The sequence below is a fragment of the Acartia tonsa genome, chromosome 8 (assembly GCF_053477335.1).
Source record: "Acartia tonsa isolate MP-2025a chromosome 8, ASM5347733v1, whole genome shotgun sequence".
Classification (NCBI taxonomy): domain Eukaryota; kingdom Metazoa; phylum Arthropoda; class Copepoda; order Calanoida; family Acartiidae; genus Acartia; species Acartia tonsa.
The window spans coordinates 29,023,450-29,038,083 of record NC_137267.1 but is presented as its reverse complement, the minus strand read 5'-3'; the positions used below and the strand labels follow the sequence as shown (position 1 = coordinate 29,038,083).

The following is a 14,634-nucleotide window of genomic DNA, read 5'->3' as shown; positions in this document are numbered from 1 at the left end:
CTTGAGGTATGGGACCCAAGCCAGCGCACACAAGGTCTGTGTCTCGCTATCGCTCGAAACAGACACCTCACTGCGTTCGGGTTTCAAGACACTTACGGTATGGGAACCAAGCTGCCACAGTCACCCAAGCTGACTTAAGGGCACCTTGACTACTGTAGAGTGTTTGACAGTCGACTATACCAAGCTAGCGGGCACTTATACTCGTCTAAGGGGACCCTAGTCCAGCCTGAAGACACTTAGACACCCGTAGTCTACCCTACTGAACCGAAGTAGGTGGTCCCACTCTACTGGTTCAACAGACTGGTATCTTGGGCACCCTAAACCAAGGTCTAAGGCAACTCCCTTAAGGGACAGTGGACTCCCAGTGAGGGAGTTGGCTGTCGAAGCGGGTCTGCCCTTAAGGAAAGGTACAACGTATAGGCAACGTATAGGGCCGCCTAAGACCTTGGTAGAAGGTGCCCTGGTGAGGCTTGGTTGAGAACCACTAGAGTGGAGGAGCGAAGGAAGCCTGAAGGATGGTAACAAGGTAGACACTTAGTAGAAGGCAAGCTAAGGTCACCAAGGTTGCCTACAGATTGGTATTACAAGTCAGGTTCGCATAGCGAGTGTACCAAAGAAGGTTGATAAGGCCTGGCTTAAGGGTTGAGAAAGGCACTGTAACCGTAAGGATGAGGCACGGTGTAACACCCTTAGATAGAGTGCACCTGGGTAGCACTCTGAAGGATACTCTCTCAACAGGCCCGCAAGTGTAGTAGGGCGATGCTTGCTTGGGGTGAGAGATGAGATAAGCGGTCTAAGTTTCCGTGCCTACAGCCCTCAACCCTTATACTTAAGGTGGCAAGTGCGGAGAGTCCTTCACTAAGTAGAACGGGTAGTAGGCCGAGAACGCCAGCGGTCCGCCGTAGTGACTGAAACCTTAGTAACTTAGTCGGGAAGTAGACTCGTGGAAGAAGGTGCAGCGCCTCCGTCGGGAGATTAAGCTGTATACTTAAGGCGTCACCTTAAGTAAGTGTAGTGTGCGGGTTGCTTGACACTTGACTCCCTCTAAGTAGGTGGACCCCTTCGGTGAGTCAAAATACCTGACTTGGGTTGGCGCTTATAGTATAGGGTGACAGTGCGCCAAGGGTTGAGGGCTATAGTAGTCAACCAGACGCTGCCTGCCGAAGTTACTGTGTGGGCAGAGAGTCGATTCGACTGTAGTCTAACATATCCTTGGTTCAAGGTAGGAATTGTTCCGCTTGCTTGCTTGCGGCATAGCTCCCTTAGTACTGCACTCTTGCTTGAGTATTTGACCTGGGTATGGGTTGAGGCCGCTATGCAGGGTAAGGTATGCTGGACAAGGGTGATTGGGAGAACCTAGATTGGACGGTTTAGCTGCCCTTAGAGCAAGGAACCAGAGGGGGAGTTCTATACGAGCAGAACCGCACCAAGCATGGTAACACAAGACACGTCGCCTCCCTCTGGAGATTAAGACGTGGTGGTGGGGGGCATTCATGTTTCCTCTTGTCCTTTACTTAAACCGGGGTTCGACATAAGTACCATACCAAGTGTCAAGCGTTAACCTGGGTAGGCGCCTTCGTTGGTATACTAGTGCGGTCGGTTATAGTACTAAGGTCAGGTGTTCTGCCTGACTGGAAGACTATGACCTTGCTTTGACTTTAGTATTCTTAGTCTACTGACTTTAAACATCTTCAAGTTTCAGGGGCAAGCTTCCCGAGACGTTAACCTTCCTTAAGGAGCGTACGGGTGACATGAGTTGCCTCATCTACGTCGTGCACTTAAGCTACCCTGAGTAGGAGTGCGGGTCGTATTAGATCTCTTCATCTCCACCTCAACAGTACTGGTTGGGGGCGGTAGTTAACGTGAATTAACGTTCACAAGGCTGCCCCCTTAGTCCAGTCTTTAAACTCGGAGTAAGAGTCTATCAGTAGTGTAAGTGATCTTGGTCCTTAACTTGGTTCCTCCTTCATATGACTTGTTGGATAAAGGGACATCGAACTGGGAACATGGACTCGGTAGAATGCTATTCTTGGGAAAGGTCGCCTACTGGACTGGTGATGCGCCCTCCGTCGACTAGGGTAGCAACCATAAGGGAAGCGGGCGGGCACTTCGGGTGCCCTGGTAAAGAACCAAGATAGAGTGCTCCGACTCCCCTGGATAGGACTTTGCCTGTTTGGTAACCGACATGGTGTGACATCGATTGAAAACTCTTGACTATGCTTCGAGAGGACGCTTAGTGACTACAAGGATCATCGATACAGTAGTATAGATGTTCTAAAGTAGAGTACTACTAAGCTATCCGCGTAGAATCAGTCATTATGCGAATTCAAGATTCACTCCAGGGTAGGCTTAAGGATTACTACTACTGGATGGGGCCCAATGGGCGCCGCTGGGCGCCCAAAAACTCTGCAGCTACCGGTGAACGGGGGGGGAGACGTTTTCAAAAAAAATTATTAGGCGTTTTATACTATAATAATATAGGGTATTTTTTTTCAAAAATTTTATTTTTTAATAAGGTAAAAATTTTCAGAAATTTTCAACTAGTGCTCCCATAAGCGGATTTTCAAAAGTATATAGGGGATAACATATTTTTTCGTAAGAGGGACCCGCGCGCGCGAGGCAAAGGACACCATGGACACCATCCATGCCCTTGTCAAGCGCTAGCGGCTTACGGGAGCTTGATGTTAGATGAACCGGCACCCTACCTTATGAGGTAAAGGTAGGGGAAGAGAAGAGATAGACGCCCGCTATCTCTAGGCACCCTTGTTAAGGGAGAAGCCTGGTTAAGTAAGACGGTGAAGGTGACACCAGTCAAAGGAAGGAGACTGTGGTGAGGCGAACACCAAGTCAAAGAAAGTCGGGAGAGATAGATGCTGGCTATCTCTAGGCACCCTTGTTAAGGGAGAAGCCTGGTTAAGTAAGACGGTGAAGGTGACACCAGTCAAAGGAAGGAGACTGTGGTGAAGTGGACACCACAGTCAAAGGAAGGCACCTTTAGTAAGGGAAGCCTGGTTAAGTAAGACGGTGAAGGTGACACCAGTCAAAGGAAGGAGACTGTGGTGAAGTGGACACCACAGTCAAAGGAAGGCACCTTTAGTAAGGGAAGCCTGGTTAAGTAAGACGGTGAAGGTGACACCAGTCAAAGGAAGGAGACTGTGGTGAAGTGGACACCACAGTCAAAGGAAGGCACCTTTAGTAAGGGAAGCCTGGTTAAGTAAGACGGTGAAGGTGACACCAGTCAAAGGAAGGAGACTGTGGTGAAGTGGACACCACAGTCAAAGGAAGGCACCTTTAGTAAGGGAAGCCTGGTTGAGTGAGAAGGTAGACTAAGATAGAGCGCCCGCTATCTTAAGTCAAGCTGGTGAAGGTGACACCAGTCAAAGGAAGGAGACTGTGGTGAAGTGGACACCACAGTCAAAGGAAGGCACCTTTAGTAAGGGAAGCCTGGTTGAGTGAGAAGGTAGACTAAGATAGAGCGCCCGCTATCTTAAGTCAAGCTGGTGAAGGTGACACCAGTCAAAGGAAGGAGACTGTGGTGAGGTGGACACCACAGTCAAAGGAGGGCACCCTTAGTAAGGGAAGCCTGGTTGAGTGAGAAGGTAGACTAAGATAGAGCGCCCGCTATCTTAAGTCAAGCTGGTGAAGGTGACACCAGTCAAAGGAAGGAGACTGTGGTGAGGTAGACACCAAGTCAAAGGAAGTGTGTTATAGACCTGGGTAGAAGGAAGGGCACCTTCAACCGTGGTGAAGTAGACACCAAGCCTAAGGTTAGAAGGGCGGGAGAACCATAACCAAGGAGACTTTAGACTGTCCCACTCAAGAGGTTCCCGTTTAGAGCTTAAGGGCACCGCTTTTGACTTCAAGAGACCAAGTTTGAAGGCTACAGTAGACAACCAGACGCTGCCTGCCGAAGTTACCGTGTGGGCAGAGAGTCGAGTCGACTGTAGTCTAACTGTGGGTGAGAGGTTAAGAGCGGGCTGGCTTGCGGGTGAGAGTGGACAGTCAAAGAGTGTCTTAGGAGGGTAACCTTGACTACGTCCAAGGTATCCTTTGAAGGAGGATAGAGAGGTGCCAGCTATTGTTAACCCAAGCTAGGGCACCTCAAAGCAAAACCAAGCGCTTGCAAGTCTGGCAAAGCAAGCGCTGTGTTAAAGGAAGGAAACGAAGGAAAGGAAGTTTAAGACTTAAGACTGGCTTCAAGAGACCCAAGTTTAGAGCTAAAGGGCAAGCTAGGTTAAGGGTGTTGCTGGCTTGCTTGTGGGTGAGAGGTTCCAGTCAGAGTCTTAACCAAGGGGTCTATAGGAAGGTAGACACCTAATCTGGTTGATTCTGCCAGTAATATATGCTAACGTCAAAGCCTAAGCCATGCATGTGCCAAAGTGAGAGAGACTACGAAAGGCTCATTAAAACATATCAACTTGATTGGGCAGAAGGAACAGCGGAAGGATAACTTTGGTAATTCTCAAGCTAATACATAAGACAAGGCAATAGGAGTTGTGGAAGGTAAGCGCTTGAGAAACCAAACACGGAAGTGTACTAAAGTTGACCTGAAGCCGTTCTTGATAGTTCAGTTAACCTGACTATCAGTTCATTCATGGTATGACCTATCAACTGTAGACTGGGTGCCTTAGGCGCACAGTTGTTATGACGGGTAACAGAGAATCAGGGTTCGATTCTGGAGAGGGCGCCTTAGAAATGGCTACCACATCTAAGGAAGGCAGCAGGCGCGCAAATTACCCATTTGTTAAAGACAGAGGTAGTGACGGAATATAACAATACAAGACTCTTTCGAGGCCTTGTAATTGGAATGATGTTAATCTAAATTAATGTCAAAGGATCAATTGGAGGGCAAGTCTGGTGCCAGCAGCCGCGGTAATTCCAGCTCCAATAGCGTATACTAATGTTGCTGTGGTTAAAAAGCTCGTAGTCGGAAGATTGTCAAGTGGGAGCCCTGGCGCAAGCGCTAGCGGTTCTTATTGATTGGTTGGAAAGGACAAGTCAATTGACTTTCAAAGGTTGATTGAGCTGGGTCTGTGTTTACTTTGAAAAAACAAGAGTGCTAAAGGCAGACCAGTAGTCGGAATAGTTGTGCATGGAATAATATAACAAGGAGTTGTGTATGTTATGTTGGTCTCAACCATAACTTGATGATAAATAGAGACTGACGGGGGCATATGTATTCAAGCGCTAGAGGTGAAATTCTTGGACCGTTTGAAGACATCCAAAAGCGAAAGCATATGCCAAGTATGTTTTCATTGATCAAGAACGAAAGTTAGAGGATCGAAGGCGATTAGATACCGCCCTAGTTCTAACCATAAACGATGCCAACCAGTAATCTATCGCATGTCTATTGACGTGGTGATAGGCGACTTTTGGAAACTAAAGTTATTTGGTTCCAGGGGAAGTATGGTTGCAAAGCTGAAACTTAAAGTAATTGACGGAAGGGCACCACCAGGAGTGGAGCTTGTGGCTTAATTTGACTCAACACGGGAAAACTTACCAGGCCAGAACACTAGAAGGATTGACAGACTAAGTGCTCTTTCTTGATTTGGTGGTTGGTGGTGCATGGCCGTTCTTAGTTGGTGGAGTGATCTGTCTGGTTAATTCCGATAACGAACGAGACTCTCACTTACCAATAAGGACACTGTTTCCAAATTGAAGTCGGGTGGAAACATTAACTAACTTGAAGATGTGTGTCTTCTTGGAAGGGTTAGTTGAACGAAGTAGCTAAAGAAAGAGCAATAACAGGTCTGTGATGCCCTTAGATGTTCTGGGCCGCACACGTGCTACAATTGAATATATAACCCGTCCCTGGTTCGAAAGGACTAGGCAAGCGGTTAATATATTTAACAGTCGGGATTGTCGCTTGAAAGTGTTCGACATTAACCTGGAATTCCTAGTAAAGGCAAGTCAATAGCTTGCCTTGATTGAGTCCCTGCCCTTTGTACACACCGCCCGTCGCTACTACCGATTGAATGTCTTAGTGAGAACCATGGAAGGAGCCCTAACACTTGACCTGGGTACCTGAAGTAGTTCAAGCTGTGTCATTTAGAGGAAGTAAAAGTCGTAACAAGGTTTCCGTAGGTGAACCTTCGGAAGGATCATAGTGGAGTTGTATTGTCGGGAACAAGGAATCGTAGAGCTAGTCTTAACGAATCCATACCAGGCCCAAGGCGCCTGCCAAAGAGAAAGCGCAGGTGAAGGCGCTAAAGCAAAGCTAGTGGACAAGGGAACACTAGGCTTGTAGCTTGAAGAAGATAGTAGCTAAACACTAGAGTGAATGTGAATCGCTGGTCACATGAACATAGCTTGGTTGAACGCAAGCGCAGGAAACAAAGCAAGGCTTTGGTTTCGTATTCCTTGTCAGAATGTGGGCATAAGGAGGAAAGGCACCCGTCCATAGGGCGGTTCTTCCTACCCTTCGTTTAGAAGGTAGGAGAGAGGACAGTAATATATGCGACGGATCCAAAGAGCTACGTAAAGGTCTAATTTGAGAATTAGCGGCAGTTTGACTCAATAAGAGTGTTTGATAGAGAATGAAAGACCCGCTTGACTTAAGCATATCAATAAGCGGAGGAAAAGGAATCCAAGGAGACCGTCTTAGTAATAGCGAATGACAAGACGGTAGCTCTAGGCTGAGTCTCTCTGTAAGAGGGACTGTGAGGCGCAAGCAAGCGGGTAGTCTAGGCTTCCCATGGCAAGGTCTCTCGTGAATGTGGTTCGTTCATAGGAAAGGTGAAGGACCAAGAGAGCTGGGAAGGTCTAGGCACGCCCGCTTGAGAGTGGAGTAGGAATATTTGGAATTGTATTCTGAAGGTTGAGGTAAACCATTCATTAAGCTAAAGACTGGCGGCAAGGCCAATAGCAAACAAGTACCGTGAGGGAAAGTTGAAAAGAACTTTGAAGAGAGAGTCAAAAGTATGTGAAATTGTCCTTTGACAAACGGTGTAAGGGTCTCAAGCTGGTATTCCTTGTGTTCATAGGAAGGTGAACCTGGGTACCAGTTAGAGTCAACCTTGAAGGAGAAGGAAGGAGGTGCATTAGACGGGAGAGCTAGCACTTCAGTTGTGTGTAGAGGGCGGCATAGCGAGCGCTAAAGCACTCGTTGTTGAAAAGTAAAGACGGTGACATCGACCCGTCTTGAAACACGGATCAAGGAGTTTAACAGGCGGACAAATAGAACCCAAGTAGAGGGTTGGTGTGAAGGGAAGTCAAGTGGGAAACCAAGGCATGTGGTTTCGTTGAAGGCTTGCTATAGTAGTAGCGGCAAAGTCAGATTGAGTGAATCTGTTAAGACCCGAAAGATGGTGAACTATGCTTGATCAGGGTGAAGCCAGGTGAAAGCCTGGTGGAGGCCCGTAGCAATTCTGACGTGCAAATCGATTGTCAGAGTCGAGTATAGGGGCGAAAGACTAATCGAACTATCTAGTAGCTGGTTCCAGTCGAAGTTTCCCTAAGGATAGCTGTAATTCACAAGGATAGTTTCATCTGGTAAAGCAAATGACTAGGAGGAATGGGATTGGAACGATCTCAACTCATTCTCAAACTATAAATGGATGAGAATAGCTTGGCGCTTAAGTAGAAGGCCTTGCTAAAGTCGGAAGGAATATGAAAGGACGTGTGGGCCATTCTTGGTAAGCAGGACTGGCGCTGTGGGATGATCCAAACGCAGAGTTAAAGTAACAAAGTCATAGTTCATAAGATACCACAAAAGGTGTTGGTTTCTTAAGACAGCAGGACGGTGACCATGGAAGTTGGGACCCGCTAAGGAGTGTGTAACAACTCACCTGTCGAAGAAAGCAGTCCTGAAAATGGATGTTGCTAAAACTATAGAAGGACTTATACTCCAGCTGTGCCTAGAGGTTGGCTAGGCACAAGTAGGCTGGTAATAACGTGGCAAGAAAGGGCCAGTTAAAGTAAAGTCGGGAGCAACGTTGTGTGCAGATCTTGGTGGAAGTAGCGAATAATCCAAGGAGGGATTGGATAGTCGAAGTGGAGAAAGGTTTCGTGTGAACAGTAGTTGAACGCGAGTCAGGCGGTTCTAATCTAAAGTTGAAGTATGTACAAGGCACAGGCAAGTGCAAGCGGAGAAAGGGAAACTTGTTAGAGTTCAAGTTCCTATACCAGTCTCATCCTAGCATATAGGCCTGGGTAACCAGGAAAGTGGATTGGGATTCCTTCTAACCCCAGAGAGAGAGTTGTCTTTTCTATATAAGCGAAAGGTCACCTTGAAACACTGTCAGAGTGAGTAAAGGTAACCCTAGCTAAGAACACGTCCGTTCAAGACGTGTCTCTGGTGGAAGCTGGACCTTGAAAACCAATCTTAAGGCTATGGTTGAACTGGTGTAGGCCGTACTCATATCCGCAGCAGGTCTCCAAGGTTAAGAACCTCTGACCAATAGAATAATGTAGGTAAGGGAAGTCGGCAAAATGGTTCTGTAACTTTGGGAGAAAGAATGGCTCTGAAGGCTAAGCTAGTCGGGTTTAGCGTGGAAGTGCCCTTGGATTGGAAGGACTGGATGTGGTTCGGACCTTTAATCTTGAAGGCATGGAAGCGCTAGGCTTCATATACTTACGTATATACGTCTAGCTATCAATAGCTTGATCAGAACTGACACGAGCAGGGGGAATCCGACTGTTTAATTAAAACAAAGCATCGAGATAGTCAAAGGGTGACATTGACTCGATGTGATTTCTGCCCAGTGCTCTGAATGTCAAATGGAAGAGGTCCCATTAAGCGCGGGTAAACGGCGGGAGTAACTATGACTCTCTTAAGGTAGCCAAATGCCTCGTCAGATAACTACTGACGCGCATGAACGGATTAACGAGATTCCCACTGTCCCTATCTACCATCTAGCGAACCCGCAGTCAAGGGAACGGACTTGTGGATATTAGCGGGGAAAGAAGACCCTGTTGAGCTTGACTCTAGTTTCGCTTGGTGGAGAGGAATACTTGAAGTAGGATAGAGAGGAGGTGTAAAAGCCAGTCTTGAAATACTCTCACACGTATGTCTTCTCTGCTTAAGAAGTCGGAAGGGAAAGACAGCTAGGCTTAATGCCTTGCTTCAGTTGTAGAAGGAAGTTGAAAGGGCAACCCTAACCTCAGAGAGAGTGAGGCAGGGAGTTTGACTGGGGCGGTACATCTGTCAAACGATAACGCAGGTGTCCTAAGGTTGGCTCCTCAAGGAAAGAAACCTTGAATAGAGTAGAAGGGCACAAGCCAGCTTGAGTTCTCCTTTCAGTACAAGGAGAACCTTGGAAACAACGGCCTATCGATCCTCTTTAATTCGTGGTTTGAAGGAAGAGGTGACAGAAAAGTTACCACAGGGATAACTGGCTTGTGGCTGCCAAGCGTTCATAGCGACGTAGCTTTTTGATCCTTCGATGTCGGCTCTTCCTATCATTTTGAAGCAGAATTCAGAAAGTGTCGGATTGTTCACCCGTCAAAAGGGAACGTGAGCTGGGTTTAGACCGTCGTGAGACAGGTTAGTTTTACCCTACTAATAGGGAGGACTAGTCTTGAGTAAGGCTCTTTAGTACGAGAGGAACCAGAGCCTGGTACCGCTGGTGTTTCTGTTGTTTGACTTGTCAGAGCAGATGCGCTAAGTACTTTGGTTAATAGCTGAACGCCTCTAAGCTAGAGACCAGTCTTGAGAGCTATCTAAAATTAGTGAGATTGTCGGGAAAGGAGCAGCTAGGCGCAAGCCTGGTAGAACGAAAGCTATATCTAACTATCGCTCCCAATCACTGTGTCCCAAGGACACGACTTAGGAGGAAGGCCCCGTTGTTCATCATTAGACTCATACAGAGTCGAGTGACTGAGACGGTGAGCTGTTCCTGACACCCACCTGACGACTTAACAGGTGCCCACCAACAACCTTTGACACTCGGCAGATGAAGCCGTTGTCACCAGCTTGGGAGACTGGATTTTAGCGCTAGAGAGAGCGCACCTGGAGGGAGACCCCTACCGCTGTGTAGGGTGAACCCTGAGAAAGGTGCCCTCTCTGCGCTAAAATTCGTGTTTTTTAAGCTGGTGGTGGGGGATGAGGGATCCTGGTCATATTGATAAATTATTTGGCGTTTTTGCGCTTAAAACTTGCGCTTAAAGTCGCGCCCTTTCGGGCGCGAAGAATAGGCAACAGTCAGAGAGCCAAAACAAGCTTTGCAGCCCTGCCGGCGGCACCGGACTTTTTGGTTTTTTGAGAGGCCGAAAATATTGCGTGGTCTGTGTTAACTCACGACTAGAATGCGCCTCGATCGGAGATGAACCTGTTTTTTATTGGTCGAAAAATGTGTGTGTGCAAGAAATATTTTTACCAAGCGTGGCTCACTAACATTTTTTTGATTTTCGGCCTCTCAAATTTGGGGTTTTATTAAATTCTCCTAGGGTTTTTTTGAATTTTTATGGTTAGACGCAGATTTTGCGCTGCTACAGGCTGGCGCCTTGGGCCCAAAAAGACAGTGAGCCACGGTTGGTAACCAAGCGAGGCTCACTAAATTACCAAGCAAGGCTCACTATGACCAAGCGAGGCTCACTTTCCTAGGAAAAAAAGACAGTGAGCCACGGTTGGTTACCAAGCGAGGCTCACTAAATTACCAAGCAAGGCTCACTATGACCAAGCGAGGCTCAGTTCCTAGGAAAAAAAAGACAGTGAGCCACGGTTGGTTACCAAGCGAGGCTCACTAAATTACCAAGCAAGGCTCACTATGACCAAGCGAGGCTCAGTTCCTAGGAAAAAAAAGACAGTGAGCCACGGTTGGTTACCAAGCGAGGCTCACTAAATTACCAAGCAAGGCTCACTATGACCAAGCGAGGCTCAGTTCCTAGGAAAAAAAAGACAGTGAGCCACGGTTGGTTACCAAGCGAGGCTCACTAAATTACCAAGCAAGGCTCACTATGACCAAGCGAGGCTCACTTTCCTAGGAAAAAAAGACAGTGAGCCACGGTTGGTTACCAATCAAGGCTCACTAAATTACCAAGCGAGGCTCACTATGACCAAGCGAGGCTCAGTTTCCTAGGAAAAAAGACAGTGAGCCACGGTTGGTAATACCAATCGTGGCTCATTTTCCTAGGAAAATTACCAATCGAGGCTCACTAAAAACAAATAAAATGTAAAAAATATAGATAAATTTGAATTTTATTGTTAAAATAGAATTTTATGTTAAATATTTAATTTTACAAATTAACTCTAGATTCTTAAAACCTTCACCAAAGTAAGTAGGAATCAACGTAGACTTTTCAGGATAGACACACATCATAGTGCCCCTAAAAATCAATCAATAGAGGAATTATATGGCGCAGACACTTGTATTTAAGACACGATTAGACGGATTATCTTAGGGTTAGACGTAGATTTTGCGCTGCTACAGGCTGGCGCCTTGGGCACCCTATAAGGACACTTAAGACCGTAAGCAAGGACACCAAGCCTGGACACCACCCAAACCGAAGATAGACGCAATTTTTTAGCATTTTTTTGATATTTCACTCTTTTATTCTCTATTATCCACTCCATTGGTACCCTCATTCCTATGTCCCGATAAGATTCTACGCAGTCGGGACATTGGAAAGCGGGTCAAATCTGCTTACGGTATGAAGGTTCCCTTATACCCGCTATAAGGACACCAAGCCTGGACACTAGCGCTCGTATAGGAAGCCTATATTCTTATGGTTAGACGTAGAATTCGCGCTGCTACAGGCTGGCGCCTTGGGCACCCTACAAGGACACTAAGACCGTAAGCAAGGACACCAAGCCTGGACACTAGCGCTCGTATAGGAAGCCTATATTCTTGTGGTTAGACGTAGATTTCGCGCTGCTACAGGCTGGCGCCTTGGGCACCCTATAAGGACACTACGACCGTAAGCAAGGCACCCAAGCCTGGACACTAGCGCTCGTATAGGAAGCCTATATTCTTGGGGTTAGACGTAGATTTTGCGCTGCTACAGGCTGGCGCCTAGGCACCCAAGCCTGGACACCAGTCTTGGTATACGAAGGTCTTATCTTAGGGTTAGACGTAGATTTTGCGCTGCTACAGGCTGACGCCTAAGACACCAATCCAAAGACAGTGAGCCTCGGTTGGTAATTACCAAGCAAGGCTCACTATACCAAGCGAGGCTCACTATCATAAGAAATCCAAGACAGTGAGCCACGGTTGGTTACCAATCGAGGCTCACTGACATACCAAGCAAGGCTCACTATGACCAAGCGAGGCTCACTATCCTAGGAAAAGAAGACAGTGAGCCTCGGTTGGTAAACAGTGAGCCACGGTTGGTAATACCAATCGAGGCTCACTAACATACCAAGCAAGGCTCACTATGACCAAGCGAGGCTCAGTCCTAGGAAAAAAAAAGACAGTGAGCCACGGTTGGTTACCAATCGAGGCTCACTAACATACCAAGCAAGGCTCACTATGACCAAGCGAGGCTCACTACCCTAGGAAAATAAGACAGTGAGCCTCGGTTGGTAAACAGTGAGCCACGGTTGGTAATACCAATCAAGGCTCACTATGACCAAGCGAGGCTCAGTCCTAGGAAAAAAAAAGACAGTGAGCCACGGTTGGTTACCAATCGAGGCTCACTACATTACCAAGCGAGGCTCACTATGACCAAGCAAGGCTCAGTTCCTAGGAAAAAAGAGACAGTGAGCCACGGTTGGTAAACAGTGAGCCACGGTTGGTAAAACCAATCGAGGCTCACTATGACCAAGCGAGGCTCACTACATACCAACCAAGGCTCACTGAAAGGGCACCCAGGCATAGCAGACACGGTGCCTTGAGTTTAACCTGGATTTGCCCATAGGTCATAACGTGCAACAGTCACCCGAGCGAAGCGAGGGCAGTGTACTAAGGGGAGATAGGAAGCAAGAAGGGCCCGTAGATAAGCCATAACGTGTCCGTGCCAGGGGGAAGCCGAGCGAAGCGAGGCTTCCCCTAGTGTCTTGAAACCCGAGCGAAGCGAGGCGTGATACTAAGGGGAGATAGGAAGCAAGAAGGGCCCGTAGATAAGCCATAACGTGTGGGTGCCAGGGGGAAGCCGAGCGAAGCGAGGCTTCCCCTAGTGTCTTGAAACCCGAGCGAAGCGAGGCGTGATACTAAGGGGAGATAGGAAGCAAGAAGGGCCCGTAGATAAGCCATAACGTGTCAGTGTCACCAGTACTGAAAACCCAGGTAAACCACCTCGTTGACAGGGTAAAGGAAGGCATCCATCCAAAACCATTTCAATCTCTGAAGTGCCTTCAGTTGCAACCGTTTTAGAGGGAGCCCTTACTCGCTCCGCTTAGAAGAAGCTACACTCGTGGTCACCCTCTAAAACGGGTGACTGAAGGCTTGCTTCAGAGATTGAAAGGTTGATGGATGGATAATAGCGTTGTCCGTGTCCCCCCTATACACGTCGCTTCGCTCCGGTTAAAGACACTTGAGGTATGGGACCCAAGCCAGCGTTACGTCGCTTCGCTCCGGTTAAAGACACTTGAGGTATGGGACCCAAGCCAGCGCACACAAGGTCTGTGTCTCGCTATCGCTCGAAACAGACACCTCACTGCGTTCGGGTTTCAAGACACTTACGGTATGGGAACCAAGCTGCCACAGTCACCCAAGCTGACTTAAGGGCACCTTGACTACTGTAGAGTGTTTGACAGTCGACTATACCAAGCTAGCGGGCACTTATACTCGTCTAAGGGGACCCTAGTCCAGCCTGAAGACACTTAGACACCCGTAGTCTACCCTACTGGCGCCCTTTACCAAGCCTAAGTATCCTTAGTCAACCGTAAGCAAGACTAGAGTAACCCTTGTCAAGCGGGAGAAGGTTACCTTCCTCTATCCTGGTCTACTGTCTACTTATACCAAGCTATTGGGCACTTATACTCGTCTAAGGGCACCCTAGTCCAGCCTGCAGACACTTAGACACCCGTAGTCTACCCTACTGGCGCCCTTTACCAAGCCTAAGTATCCTTAGTCAACCGTAAGCAAGCCTAGAGTAACCCTTGTCAAGCGGGAGAAGGTTACCTTACTCTATCCTAACCTTCCTCTACTTATCCCTACTTAAGCGCCCTTAGACTGCCCTCTACTACCCTAAAGACAGTCTTACTTAAGCCAGGACACCAATACCCAGGTTAGCTAATACCCAGCTACCCGTAGGTGACCCCCAAGTAGCCCTCTCGAAGCTAGAACCAAAGATAATTAACCGTTGTTAAGTTATAACCAACCGTTGTCCACTTATAAGCCTTCTATACTTCGCTATCTTCCCTCTATCTGCCCTCTATCTACCCTCTATAGGGCCTATTTACATCGTAGACTGCCTTAGTAGACACTTTTGTGTTGCCATTAGACACTAAAACCCCCACCGAGTCCATATAGGGTCTACGTAGACTTTCCGGTGAAGACGCACATCATAGTTCCCCAAGAAAATACACTAGAGTTCAAAATTACACTTATAAATGTTTAAAAACATTAAATACCAAGTTGACAAAATCCATGTTTCTTCGATAACTAGCGAACGGATTGAGCTAGAATCGATGTTAAGGTGTCTAAATGACCGTCTCGACCCCAGGAACTCACTCACAAAGTTTGAAGAGTCTGGGACAATTTTAAGATAGGCGGACCAAACCGTTTGTGTTTTTTTTTACCAACCGAGGCTCAC

At 47.5% G+C, this 14,634-nt stretch overlaps 1 protein-coding gene, 1 non-coding gene and 1 pseudogene across 2 annotated transcripts in view; 2 read left to right on the top strand and 1 right to left on the bottom strand.

Annotated features, from left to right (window-relative positions):
* LOC145325316 (uncharacterized) overlaps positions 1-14,634 on the bottom strand; it is a 71,733-nt gene that overhangs the window by 32,785 nt on the left and 24,314 nt on the right. The gene's annotated exons all lie outside the window — the stretch shown is intronic.
* On the top strand, positions 4,317-6,107 carry LOC145327344 (small subunit ribosomal RNA; annotated as a pseudogene).
* Positions 6,522-9,845, top strand: LOC145327347 (large subunit ribosomal RNA). Its single transcript, XR_013882170.1, has one exon. It is a non-coding gene; the product is annotated as a large subunit ribosomal RNA (ribosomal RNA).